Here is a 14,312-nt window from a genome sequence, read left to right on the forward strand (position 1 = left end):
ATTGGAAAAGAAGAAGTAAAGCTGTCACTGTTTGCAGATGACATGATACTACACACAGAGAATCCTAAAGATGCCACCAGAAAACTACTAGAGCTAATCAATGAATTTGGTAAAGTAGCAGGATACAAAATTAATGCACAGAAATCTCTGTCATTCCTATATACTAATGATGAAAAATCTGAAAGAGAACTTAAGGAAACACTTAATTTCCATTTACCATTGCAACAAAAAGAATAAAGTACCTAGGAATAAACCTACCTACAAAAGACCTGTATGCAGAAAACTATAAGACACTGATGAAAGAAATTAAAGATGATACAGAAAGATGGAGAGATATATCATGTTCTTGGATTGGAAGAATCAATATTGTGAAAATGACTATACTACCCAAGCAATCTACAGATTCAATGCAATCCCTATCAAATTACCAATAGCGTTTTTTACAGAACTAGAACAAAAAATCTTAAAATTTATATGGAGACACAAAAGACCCCAAATAGCCAAAGCAGCCCGGAGGGAAAAAAACAGAGCTGGAGGGCTTCCCTGGTGGCGCAGTGGTTGAGAGTCTGCCTGCCGATGCAGGGGACATGGGTTCGTGCCCCAGTCCGGGAAGATCCCACGTGAGCCGTGGTCGCCGAGCCTGCGCATCCAGAGCCTGTGCTCCGCTAAGGGAGAGGCTACAACAGTGAGAGGCCCGCGTACCGCAAAAAAAAAAAAAAAAAAAAAAACAGAGCTGGAGGAATCAGACTCCCTGACTTCAGACTATACTACCAAGCTACAGTATTCAAGACAATATGGTACTGGGACAAAAACAGAAATATAGATCAATGGAACAGGAGAGAAAGCCCAGCGATAAACCCACACACCTATAGTCAACTAACCTATGACAAAGGAGGCAAGGATATACCATAGAGAAAAGACAGCCTCTTCCATAAGTGGTGCTGCGAAAACTGGACAGCTATATGTTAAAGAATGAAATTAGAACATTCCCTTAACACCACACACAAAAATAAACTCAAAATGGATTAGAGACCTAAATGTAAGACTGGACACGATAAAACTCTTAGAGGAAAACATAGGAAGAACACTCTTTGACATAAATCACAGAAAGATCTTTTTAGATCCACCTCCTAGAGTAATGGAAATAAAAACAAAAACAAACAAATGGGACCTAATGAAACTTAAAAGCTTTTGCAAAGCAAAGGAAACTACACACAAGACAAAAAGATAACCCTCAGAATGGGAGAATATTTGCAAATGAATCATCGGACAAAGGATTAATCTCCAAAATATATAAACGGTTCATGCAGCTCAATATTAAAGAAACAAACAACCCAATCCAAAAATGGGCAGAAGACCTAAATAGACATTTCTCCAAAGAAGACATACAGATGGTCAAGAAGCACATGAAAAGCTGCTCAACATCACTAATTATTAGAGAAATGCAAATCAAAATTACAATGAGGTATCACCTCACACCAGTTAGAATGGGCATCATCAGAAAATCTACAAACAACAAATGCTGGAGAGGGCGTGGAGAAAAGGAAACCCTCTTGCACTGTTGGTGGGAATGTAAATTGATACAGTCACTATGGAGAACAGTATGGAGGTTCCTTAAAAACCTAAAAATAGAATTACCATACAACCCAGCAATCCCATTACTGGGAATACACCCAGAAAAACCATAATTCAAAAAGACACATGCACCCCAATATTCATTGCAGTGCTATTTACAATAGCCAGGTCATGGAAGCAACCTAAATGCACATCGACAGACGAATGAATGGATAAAGAAGATGTGGTACATATACACAATGGAATAATACTCAGCCATATAAAGCAACAAAACTGGGTCATTTGTAGAGACGTGGATGGATCTAGAGTCTGTCTTACAGAGTGAAGTAAGTCAGAAAGAGAAAAACAAATATCGTATATTAACGCATATATGTGGAACCTAGAAAAATGGTACAGATGAACTGGTTTGCAGGGCATAAACAGACACAGATGTAGAGAACAAACGTTGGACACTAAGGGGGGAAAGTGGCGGCAGGGTGGAGGTGGGGGTGTGATGAATTGGAGGATTGGGATTGACATGTATATACTGATGTGTATAAAATTGATGACCAATAAGAACCTGCTGTATAAAAAAATAAATAAAATTTTAAAATTAAAAAAAAAATACTTGAGATACTGATTTAAGTGAAGGAATAGGAGTCCTGATGGTTTGAGGTCCAGATAATGTCAAACTCATGCTACATTATAATTAACAAAGAAATGGATGACAAAAGGCCTGACCTCGAGCATTCCTTTTTTATCAGATCATGGGATCTCTTATCTCAGGGTCTTTTCTTCCTCTGCACAGAGAAGATACTTTTGTGCCCAACCTACCTCATGGGATTTTATGAGAATCAAGAAAGAATTACCTTAAAATACACACACACATCTTGGAGTAAAGCTGGCAGATTGAATACAGGATCTATTTCACTCCAAAATGCCACTAAAAACAACAGTGACTTTATTTTTTCTTTAAGTAAAACCCCACAAGAGTGGTGAGGACAGGGGATAGTAGCAACAGAATTTGGGGACTGGAAAACAGATAAAAGTGGAAAAATGGTATCTGGGTCATTAGTGAATCTAGTCAAAAAGACGGTGAGTGGAAGTTTAAGAAATATAAAGGAAGGTCTAAAATGTCACTTGATATTGAATTGTGATGAAAAAAAGCTACTGTCCCCCAAATTCCAAGCTTGGGAAATGCCAGCACTGTCTACTACAGAGGTTTTGAAAGGTGGTATTAGGAACAACGTGTCACCTGGAAACTTATTCCAAATGCAAAGTCATTTTTTTTTTAATTGAAGTACAGCTGATTTACAATACTGTGTTAGTTTCAGGTGTACGGCATAGTGATTCAGTAGTTTTGCAGACTGTATTCCATTATAGATTATTACAATAAAATGGATACAATTCTCTGTTCTATGCAGTAAATCCTTGTTGCTTATCTGTTTTATATATAGTAGTTTGTATCAGTTAATCCCATACCTCTAATTTGTTCCTCTCCCTCTCCCCTCTCCCCTCTGGTAACCCAAGTTTACTTTCCATATCTGTGAGTCTGCTTCTGTTTTGTATATACATTCATTTGTATTATTTTTTAGATGTCACATAGAAGTGATATCATACAGTATTTGTCTTTCCGTATGACATTTCACTAAGCATAATATTCTCTAGGTCTATCCATGTTGCTGCAAATGGCAACATTTCATTTTTTTTATGGCTAAGTACTACTCCAGTGTGTGTGTATTTTATATATATATATATATATATATATATATATATATATAAAATACACCACATCTTCTTAATCCAGTTTTCTGTTGATGGGCATCTGGGTTGCTTCTATGTCTTGGCTATTATAAACAGTGCTGCTATGAACACTGGGGTGCATGCTTTGAATTAGTGGGGGTTTTTTTTCCAGATATATACCTAAGAGTAGAATTTCCAAATGCAAATTTTTGAGCTCATCCATACCAGCAAATCAAACACTCTGAGGCCCAACACTCTGTGTTTTAACAAGCCTGTTAACTATGTAGCAGGTGTCGATGATTGCCAAAGGGGCCCTGCTCGTCACAGGGAATAATTACAATATATAGTATCAGACACAGATTCACTCCCAAGTAATAGGCCTAAAGCCTCAAAAATAAAAGGATTTTTAAGACTTTTCCTGAGAAATTAAAAAAATAGTAAGAAGAATTTCAAGTGATAACTAAAGCATTTATCTTTTAACGTTTACAGAAATGAACTTTATATTACAAAATTATTTCTAAAAACTTCAGAAAGCTCATGGAAAACTTTTACTAAAAAAACAGTACCTCCATTTATGAATTAAAAAAAATAAAGCAGAAAGCTCTACCATGAACCAACAGGACTTTGTTGTCTACTAATCCTTGGGATTGCAAAATTTCTTGGATCCCAAATTCAGAAACAGAAGGAGATAACCCAGTCACTGCTTTTGTCTAGACCAGAAGTCAGCAAACTTTTTACATAAGGGGCCTGGCAGAAACCTTTCTAGGCTTTGTGAGCCATACCATCTCACTGCAGCTACTCAACACTACCGTTCTATAGTAGTTTCCCCTTATCCGTGGTTTTGATTTCCAAGGTTTCAGTTACCCACATCAACCATGGTCTGAAAAATATTAAATGGAAAATTCCAGAAATAAACAATTCATACATCTTAAATTGCATGCCATTCTGAGTACCGGGACGAAATTTTCTGCCATCCTGCTGTGTCCTGCCCAGGTCGTGAATCATGTCTTTGTCCAGCATATCTCACCCATTAGTCACGTAATAGTAGTCTGGGTTATCAGATCATCTGCTGCAATATCACAGTGCTTGTGTTCAAGTAACCCTTACTTTACTTAATAATGGCCCCAAAACACAAGAGTAGTGATGCTGGCAATTCAGATCTGTGAAAGAGAAGCCATAAAGTCTTTCCTTTAAGTGAAAAGGTGAAAGTTCTCAACTCAATAAGGAAAGAAAAAATCATATCCTGAGGTTGGTAAGATCTACAATAAGAATGAATCTACCTGTGCAATTGTAAAGAAGGAAAAAGAAATTTTGCTATCACTCCTCAAACTGCAAGTTAGGGCCACAGTGCATAATAAGTGCTTACTTAAGATGGAAAAGGCATTAAATTTGTCTGAATAAGATATTTTGAGAGAAAGACCCCATTCACAGAACTTTTATTACAGTATATTGTTATAACTGTTCTATTTTATTATTAGTTATTGTTAATCTCTTACTGTGCCTAGTTTATAAGTTAAACTTTATCATAGGTATGTATGTATAGGAAAAACACAGCATATAGTGGGTTCGGTCCTATCTGCAGTTTCAGGCATCCACTGAGAGTCTTGGAACGTATCCCCCACGGATAAAGGGGAACTACTGTAGTGGAAAAGGAGCCATAGACAATAAGCATAGCTATGTTCCAATAAAACTTTATTTACAAAGCAAGACTGCAAGCTTGTAGTCTATCATTTGCTGACTCCTAAACTAGATAATGAAAGATTAGGAAGCATTCTTGGAACCAGATACTGGAGAGTACTTTCAAAGATTATAGATTACCAAAGAGCTTCCCATGGCAGGTCTGTTAATCTGTGCTACAGTTGGCAAAGCATTTACAAAGGAGATTCTGAATTTACTGGCTCCTTGCCAACTTCAGGTTTCTCTGTTTCTTCTAATGTGTGAAAGAAGGTACTTTATGCTTAGAAATACATGAATTGAAAAATACTAATAAAACAAAGGGTAGAGAAGATTGTTCTGATCAGAGAAAACTTTTATTTATGATGCCAGTTTTATTAAAAGCCACATGTGAAAAAGATTTGCTAATTTCCACTTGAAGGATAACATCCTAAGTAGTCCAAGAATATTTTAAGAAAATGAATAAACTTTTTTAACAAAAGGAAAAATGTAAACTAACTCTATTGTAAGGTTTTTTAAGTTTATAAAATTTAAGAAGATGAAAAGAAGCACGAAAGGGGGCAAAATTTATTTAGTCCAAAAATGAGTGATGAGACAAAAGTCTATATAAGAGCATCCAAGTAACGAATTCTCAACACCCACCATTCTCCCTGCAGACCCCTCCTACGTAGTCTGGATTCCTCATCTTTGCCACACTGTATTTGATTTAGTATAAATTTTGGTATTTCTTTGCCAGTTTTTCCTTTTAAATGTTTTATTCTAGAATAATTTTAGATTTTTAGAGAAGTTACAAATCTACTACAGAGAGTTCCCGTATACCCCTCACCCAGAACTTCCTTCAGTTTCCAGAAGCTGACAAAACAAGAGATTTTAAACTTAAAGTTCAACAATTTATAATGCCAGTTGAAAAAAAAATTAGATATTTGAAAATAAATTCAAATGCCAAACATGTATTTATTGTTTATGTTTTTTGGGGTTTTTTTTGCGGTACGCAGGCCTTTCACTGTTGTGGCCTCTCCCGTTGCAGAGCACAGGCTCCGGACGCGCAGGCTCAGCGGCCATGGCTCATGGTCCTAGCCACTCCACAGCATGTGGGATCTTCCCAGACCGGGGCACGAGCCCGTGTACCCTGCATCGGCAGGCGGACTCTCAACCACTGCGCCACCAGGGAAACCCAATTGTTTAAATAAACTGTACAGTACTTTCAAATTTAGTTTTCTACACACGAAAATTCAGTCAGCAAACCACCCTTCAGTTCTCAGCTTCTGTCGCCTCAAAATAGGCACATGCCCTGCCACTTTTCTGCACAATATTCTTTTCATTTCCTTCACAGCACTTACTTCACTCAATAGTTACATTATTTGTTTATTGGCTTATTGTCTATCCCTAGAGACATCATCTGTTTCCTGCTCTCCTTGTTATAATCTCTGCACCCAGAATAGTGCCTGGTACACACTGAGTAGAGACATTCAATACACTTTGCTGGATGAATCAATGAGCAAACACCTTAGATATGACAGGGGTGATATAAGGCACATGATAAAAGACATCTATTTAAACTGTCATTGTTTCTGAAATTTCAAACATTTAACACCAGCCATACACAGTTGAAGTTTTGGGGAACCTATGTGTTAGTCTACCATCTTTGTAATCACTTCTTACTGAGACAAAGTCTAGAATTGTTACTCCTAATAAACCCTTGCACTCTGAAAGCCAAATCTTTCAAAGTAGATCTGTATTGTTCATTTATTGCACTCAGTACTTCCTGGCATTATTCATTTGATGTGAAAAGTCAACAAAGAAACATTTTTTTTAAATAAAATTTTTATTTATTTTTGGCTGCACTGGGTCTTCGTTGCTGCACACGGGCTTTCTCTAGTTGTGGCAACAGGGGACTACCCTTCGTTGCGGTGTGTGGGCTTCTCTTTGCGGTACCTTCTCTTGTTGTGGAGCACAGGCTCTAGGTGCACGGGCTTCAGTAGTTGTGGCAAGTGGGCTCAGTAGTTGTGACTCACAGGCTTTAGAGCACAGGATCAGTAGTTGTGGCGCACGGGCTTAGTTGCTCTGTGGCATGTGGGATCTTCCCAGACCAGGGCTCGAACCCGTGTCCCCTGCATTGGCAGGCAGATTCTTAACCACTGCATTACCAGAGAAGTCCAAAGAAACATTTAAATCACCCTTAAAGTTAGACTAATTAAAGTCTAATTAATCATCTTTCTGTACTTAAAAATACATTTGGAAAAGACAAAAATACTGGATTCCAACCTTATGGAGGCTTGGAAATGAGACATTTTGAGAAGACAGGTGAAAAGCTTAAAAGACTAAAGCGGGGGAGATGCAGCTCTCCTTCTTCCCTCCCACTGCCTACCCCTCAGCTTCAAGTTCAAGGAATCACCTGGTTGTAGGAAAAAGAAAGGAAGGATAGAAGGAAGGAAGGAAGGAAGGAAGGAATGGAGGGAGGGAGGGAGGGAGGGAGGGAGGAAGGGACAGACGGACGGAGGGAAAAGTACCTATTCCTATATTCTCTATGAACACTTACATTTTTCCCAAGGTCAAATATTACAAAATATATCCAAAAATCAAAGCACTTGATCCCTTGACTCACCAAGGGAAAAGAAATCATTCCAAGGTAAGCATCCATAAAATATCCATTTATCAGATAAAAAGAAGCAAGAAGGACAAAACCGTTGGGGCACTTTCAGGCTCTGTGTTTCATTTAGAACATTTATCTTTCTTCTATTTCTGGACCTGCACTGTGATGAAGGGTGGACACTAATAAATGCATTCAGTGCAGCACAAACTGATCCACCATCCAAACAGTACAATAATCCCACTGTTACTTCTGGAACATCTCCTGCTTATGATGTAATGAATTGCAAATAACTCAAATTATTTGGTGAACTAAAGATTTAATAGAAATATATCAACACTAAATACTAAAAATGGAGGTGAGGGAAATTCATTTTTGACCACATACATAAAATTTGAAAGACCAAAAATAATGATAGTAATAAAAGGTAAATAAAACTCTACATTTTTCTCTATATAAAAATAGAACAATTAGTAGTAGTAATGCTGAGATTATTCATTTTAAGAGAAATGAGATACAAATATAAAATCAAATAATAGTAAAACTCCATAAAGTTAACTTTGAAAATTCAATGTGAACTCATAATTTTTTACTTTAAATATATAATTATTTCCAACTTTGTTCCCTGAAAAAGTCTGGAAACACTGATGACCGATAAGAATGAGCACCCATGGGCTTCCCTGGTGGCGCAGTGGTTGGGAGTCCGCCTGCCGATGCAGGGGACGCGGGTTCGTGCCGCCCTCCGGGAGGATTCCGCGTGCTGCGGAGCGGCTGGGCCCGTGAGCCATGGCCGCTGAGCCTGCGCGTCTGGAGCCTGTGCTCCGCGGCGGGAGGGGCCACAGCAGTGAGAAGCCCGCGTACCGCAAAAAAAAAAAAAAAAAAAAAAAAAAAGAATGAGCACCCTTAATGCCCAGACTGTGGCTTCTAAATTCCATTTTCTACTAAAAGGAACCGGAGCTCCTTGTAATAACTGATTCTTAGACTGGACTGTGAAATGAACAAGAGGAGCTTAAAGTATCCTGTTGAACTAAAAAGCAGTGTCAAAAAAACTAATGGGACATGGATGCTTCTGGGATGTTCTGTATCTTGATCTGGGTGCTGATTATATGGGAATGTTCAGTTTGTGAAAATTCATTGTGATTCACTTCTGATAGGTTCTCTTTTCTGTATGTATATACAGGAACCAATCTCAAGGGGCTCCCAAGGAACAAAGAAGGTTTTATTTGAGCATCCAGAAAAAAAAGTCACTGCAACTAATCAAATCATAAAGATCTTTAAAATCCATGAATTTACAATGATCCTCAAGAAATAAAGGAACTGTCCCCCTAAAAGAACAAAGAAACATATTTGATCACCTTTTGAAGAAAGAGGTTAAGTAAAATGGTCTCAGCACTGCCAATTCTCATTGGATATTCTCTCCGTTTCTACTACTGAGGGAGAAGTCTCATGATCTTCATAAGAGGTAAAAGGGAGCAAATGTCAGCTTTCATGCCATGCCAGGGTTGAATACTCTTTCTCTTCTTCCAGTTTTTGCCAATGTCATATTTGCTGACTGGCTAGCTGATTTACTGGGTTTACCTTTTTCACCACATTTCAACCCGTTTTATATGTCAATAATGGCCCTCATTGGTTTCATTTTTTCAGTCCTAGGTGTCCTTTCCTCAGGAAGTTAAGGGAAGTGGAATGTGGAGCCAATAACAGGAATGCCAAGGAAAAAAGAGATAAAGGGCTTCCTGGAAGCATTTCTGAGTATACATGCATACACACTAATTCCTATGACAAAACAGGAATGAAAATAAACACATTTCCTTAAGGAAATGAGGTGCCAATCACCTGCTTTTTCCTTTTCAGAAGAGTTTAATTTCTTTCTCATACAGTCAAGTCACAACTCCTCGAATGTGTGGAGACAAATTTCTAGTTACTTCATTTCCATGAACGTAAACCTGATAGTCAAAGGGACTCATGTACGTTTCATCTTTTTTTTTTTTTTTGGTTCGCGGGCCTCTCACTGTTGTGGCCTCTCCCGTTGCGGAGCACAGGCTCCAGACGCGCAGGCTCAGCGGCCATGGCTTACAGGCCCAGCTGCTCCGCGGCATGTGGGATCTTCCCAGACGGGGGCACGAACCCCCGCGTCCCCTGCATCGGAAGGCGGACTCTCAACCACTGCGCCACCAGGGAAAACCTGTATATTTCACCTTTACGTGTGGTCAAGTATCAAGAGATCCTAGGCAATACTGACCTAAGAGATCCCATGAGACAGAGCAAAAGTAATGCAGCCAGAGGACAGTAAACTACCAGAAGTCAACATCCAGTCCTGTTGGGCTTCTTTCTTGTTTGCTTCAACATTAAAAATGAATATCCTGAGGCCTAAAATCTGCTTGAGTAACAGGCACTATCCGTTTGAAAAATGGGTTGTTGGGATAAGAACCACTGTTTTGGGATCAAGTCAGCTTCTCCCTATTTGTAAACTATGATCAAATAATTAATGGCTGAGTTTAGCTGATGTAGACAGAGAAGTGCTATGCCCATAGGGCCCTATGATTTAAAATGCTTCCATGGTTAAGGCTCTTTATTATTATTATTATTATTTTTTTGTGTGTGTGTGGTACACGGGCCTCTCACTGTTGTGGCCTCTCCCGTTGCGGAGCACAGGCTCCGGACGCACAGGCTCAGCGGCCATGGCTCACGGGCCCAGCTGCTCTGCAGCATGTGGGATCTTCCCGGACCAGGGCACGAACCCGTGTCCCCTGCATCGGCAGGCGGACTCTCAACCACTGCGCCACCAGGGAAGCCCAAGGCTCTTTATTATTATATAGAAGTTTGGTTCAATATCAAATTAAAAGGAACATTACTGCAAGTAGTTCAGTCCCCAACAATATATAGTAATCAAAGATGGGGCAAGAGAAGTGGTTTTTTTGTTTTTTTTGCTGTACGCGGGCCTCTCACTGTTGTGGCCTCTCCCCTCTCCCGTTGTGGAGCACAGGCTCCAGACGCGCAGGCTCAGCGGCCATGGCTCACGGGCCCAGCTGCTCTGGGGCATGTGGGATCTTCCCGGACCGGGGCACGAACCCACATCCCCTGCATCGGCAGGCGGACCCCCAACCACTGTGCCACCAGGGAAGCCGGAAAGAGAAGTTTTGTGATTAACTACAACCCACTGTGCTTGAAGGTATATCTGATTCTGATGGTGAGATTTCTCAGTGTCAGAAGTTCTGCGCATGTAGCACACAGCTCACTGAATCACTCTGGTGTCCAGAATGAATAAGGGGATAAAAGATGGACTCTAAATGCCTATAGGTGTCATTCAAAAAGAAGCCAACCCAATGAATCACTTTACCTCCCTGGGACCAAAACAGTCAGATCAGGCAATGGAACCCTTAGGTTGTGACATATTAAACTCTGAGATGACGACCTCAGGTCTGGAAAAAATGATTCAGACCGTATCACTCCGCCAATCAGATTTCCAAACTAAGAACCATGGGCCACCTGGTTTTGGAAAAGTTTTCCTTCTTCGTAGGCAAGCCTGGCAGGTGTTAGTTTAACCTCAGAAAGCCACCATTCTCACAGTGCACACATTTTATATAAAATAATAAAATGCCAAAAGAGAATAAAGACTAAGAGAGTGTTATGTGTAAACTACAGGGGACTGATTTCATGTAAGGAGAGATAAAATTGATGCTTAAAGCATGAATCTTGGCCTCAAAAGCCTACAGATGCCAGGTAGGTAACACAAATCTGTATAGCTGGTTGGGTTAAAGACTTAGGGAATGGTAACGACTAGCAAACTTCAGGTCTTGAAATAGTAACAAGACCAGATTTTTAACCTTCCAAGAGAAGCCAGGTATCTGTTTTGCTGGGGTTTTTTTTTCTTTTTTTTATGTGAAGTTTCCTTTTTGAGATGTTGGCAATTAACTCAATATTAAAAAAGAAAACTTTTACATATTAAAAAAATTATAGTCTAAAATCTGGCCTGTAGGCCACCAGTCTGCAAGCTGTGCTTTAAAATTTAACTTTAAGGGACTTCCCTGGTGGTCCAGTGGTAAAGAAATTTGCCTTCTAATGCAGGGGACGCAGGTTCGATCCCTGGTCGGGGAACTAAGATCCCACATGCTGCGGGGCAACTAAGCCTGCGCGCCACAACTACTGAGCTCACGCGCCTCAACGAGAGAGCCTGCGTGCCACGAACTACAGAGCCCACACACCCTGGAGCCCATGCGCCCAACTAGAGAAGAGAAAACCCACACGCCACAACTAGAGAGAAGCCCAGGAGCTGCAACGAAAGATCCCACATGCTGCAACGAGGATCCCGCATGCCACAGTTAAGACCCGATGCAGCCAAAAAAATAAATAAATAAATAAAATTTAACTTTAAATAATGCAGTAATAAGCAGAAATCTTCTGACATAACAGTGATTACACTAAATTAGTAAGCCATGGTTTCTGTCCTACCAAGAGGGAGCAGTCCATGCAAGGAAAAGGTCGAAGTGGTATCAGAACACCTGTGAGTATTTTCCAAATTACAGATGTCTGAACTATCACCACCACCACCACCACTGCTGCCCTTGTGCTCCAGAGAAAATAAGGGTTTGAGTAGAGGACACACGTTGCAAAAGATCCCCAAGAGCTCTGATGGCACATCCTCCCACTCTGGGGGTCACTGACCTCAGAAGGTAGAAAGCTTCGTATAACTGGGAGGGATGTGTCCAAACGGTGAAGACCAAACCCACTGGGCCTAAGATGTCAAACAGCATATCTGAAGTGGTTCTGAAAATAATAACTGCAAATATCAAAGATGACAAGGACCCCAAAGTGAGCACTGCTGTTATCATATTTATTTCAGCCTCATGTGTAAAAATATCACAATCAATCGTCTACCTGTTTACTATGAAAGACTATAAAAACTGTATGCATTTTAAGAGTGTGTGTGTCATGCATATATAATGAAAGCGAGGATAACCTTTCAGCCATTTTCAGGCGCAGGTTTATTATTGCAGAAGGGAAGGGGAGCACTTTATTTTCACATGATGCCAAACTGTAGACAGAAAAACGTTCAATATTTCGGCTTTTTTTTTTTTTTTTTACTTCCTATCCTTAAAAAAAATATTGCAGAACTTTTTATTAAGATGGCTAAACATAACCAGAATCACCAAGTCTTATTTTTCCATCTGATATATACATAAAAAATAGAAACATGTTCCTGTGATTTGGTAATATCTCAGTAATCTTTTGCTATCATTAAGCATTGCCTAATCTAACTCTGCTTTTGATTTTAAACTTGCATTCTCCTAACTCACCTTGTAATTGGGAGTCAAAGCCTTCCAGGTCAGCTTTAAGCTAAAAGCTGTTGGAAGCAGTTTATCCTCAAGTGCCTGTAGCTTTTTTCCTGGGAACTTGGTCTGTCTACTGAGCCTGCTGGGGTTATCTGGTAAGTTATAAGAGTGGCTCCTTGAGTTCCTTCTCTTGATCTTTTGCAGGAAGGCACAGAGGCTGAAAAAGAGAGATTACAGTTGTATAGATACATCTCCATAGACCTTTCACGAGCATCTGTGGCTGACAGAAAATTCCTTCCACTTTATCTTCTGAGGAGAAAGTTCATAAGGGATGGCCCCCCTGCTTTCTACCTCCTTTGCTCAATCTATGTAATCTCAAAGACAACCACTGAGCTCCTCAGCAATCAGTAGCATGTATCATTTACATCTTACCCAGAGCTGCGAGTAAGAAAACTCTCAATTTATAAAGCAAATATTTTCTAAAAGGAGACGAAGTATATTTTTCAGAAACATGTTTAAACCTCTAATTAAATGTAATAAACCTCAAAAAGTTTTTTAAAACAGTCACTATGAAGTGGTTCCATCACACATGCATATAAATGTACAATACCAATACTCAGATAAAGACCCATTACTAGTCTCTAATTTGTCTTAACAGAGCAGAATTACTGCCAAACTCCTAGAACGATCCTCTAGCACAAAGAGCTGACTATACTGGCAAAGCATAGTGTTCAACCTGACATAATTTCTCAGAAGGCAAAGAAACAATATTTTACGGGAAGATAAAACATGTTCACTTTAAGTTAAAAAAAAACAAAGAGAGAAAGGAAAAAAAAAATCTGACCCTGCAATGTGGCAGCAGTTTTTCCCTTCAAGCCATAGACCTTTCTTTAGCAGCCTTGTTTATTCACAAGGCAGCTTTAAAACTTACTCCCCAGGTTTGATTATTTTTCAAGCCTACTGCTTCATTCTGTTTTCGTTTTTTCTCTTTCTACTTATAGAGAAGAAAAAGCACACACACATTCTGAAAAATTATGACTTAATAAAAGTGCAAAAGATTTATGTCTACTGGGTATTTTATGCTGTGATTGCTCCTTAAGTGCCATTTTTCTGCAAAAAAAAAAAAAGTTTGTTCTAAATGCCCCTCTACCTCTACAAAAAAAGCTTTTAAGATCTCTACTGTGTTGTAAGAAAATTCTGTGCATCTTACAATTCCTAAATAAAACTGATGATTATGATGATGACATAGAAAACTAGGCTTAGGGTCCACCAAGATTATTTCTGTATGCTCAGCATTATATGTTTATTTTCTGCAAACACTACTCAATGCATGCTCTTTAATCTCATAGAATTATAGGCAGACTGAATATGAATAGCCAGCTACAGAAACTGCCCTATCCACCTTCTCTTTGCTCTTCCCTATGATGAATTCTGCCAAGCTTAGGAAAAGGAAGAACACTGAAAGAGGAGGGAAAAAAAAG

At 39.3% G+C, this 14,312-nt stretch overlaps 1 protein-coding gene across 3 annotated transcripts in view; it reads right to left on the reverse strand.

Annotated features, from left to right (window-relative positions):
- The window catches only part of OSBPL6 (oxysterol binding protein like 6), a 212,496-nt gene that overhangs the window by 108,824 nt on the left and 89,360 nt on the right, over positions 1–14,312 (reverse strand). The window contains exon 1 of one of the 3 annotated variants that reach the window (XM_060016523.1): positions 12,856–13,077. The exons of the other annotated variants lie outside the window; for them this stretch is intronic. The gene's annotated coding sequence lies outside the window, so the exon portion shown is untranslated. Of the gene's footprint in view, positions 1–12,855; positions 13,078–14,312 lie in introns of those variants that run through there. 3 annotated transcript variants of the gene reach the window in all.

Source organism: Delphinus delphis, chromosome 7, assembly GCF_949987515.2.
Source record: "Delphinus delphis chromosome 7, mDelDel1.2, whole genome shotgun sequence".
NCBI lineage: Eukaryota > Metazoa > Chordata > Mammalia > Artiodactyla > Delphinidae > Delphinus > Delphinus delphis.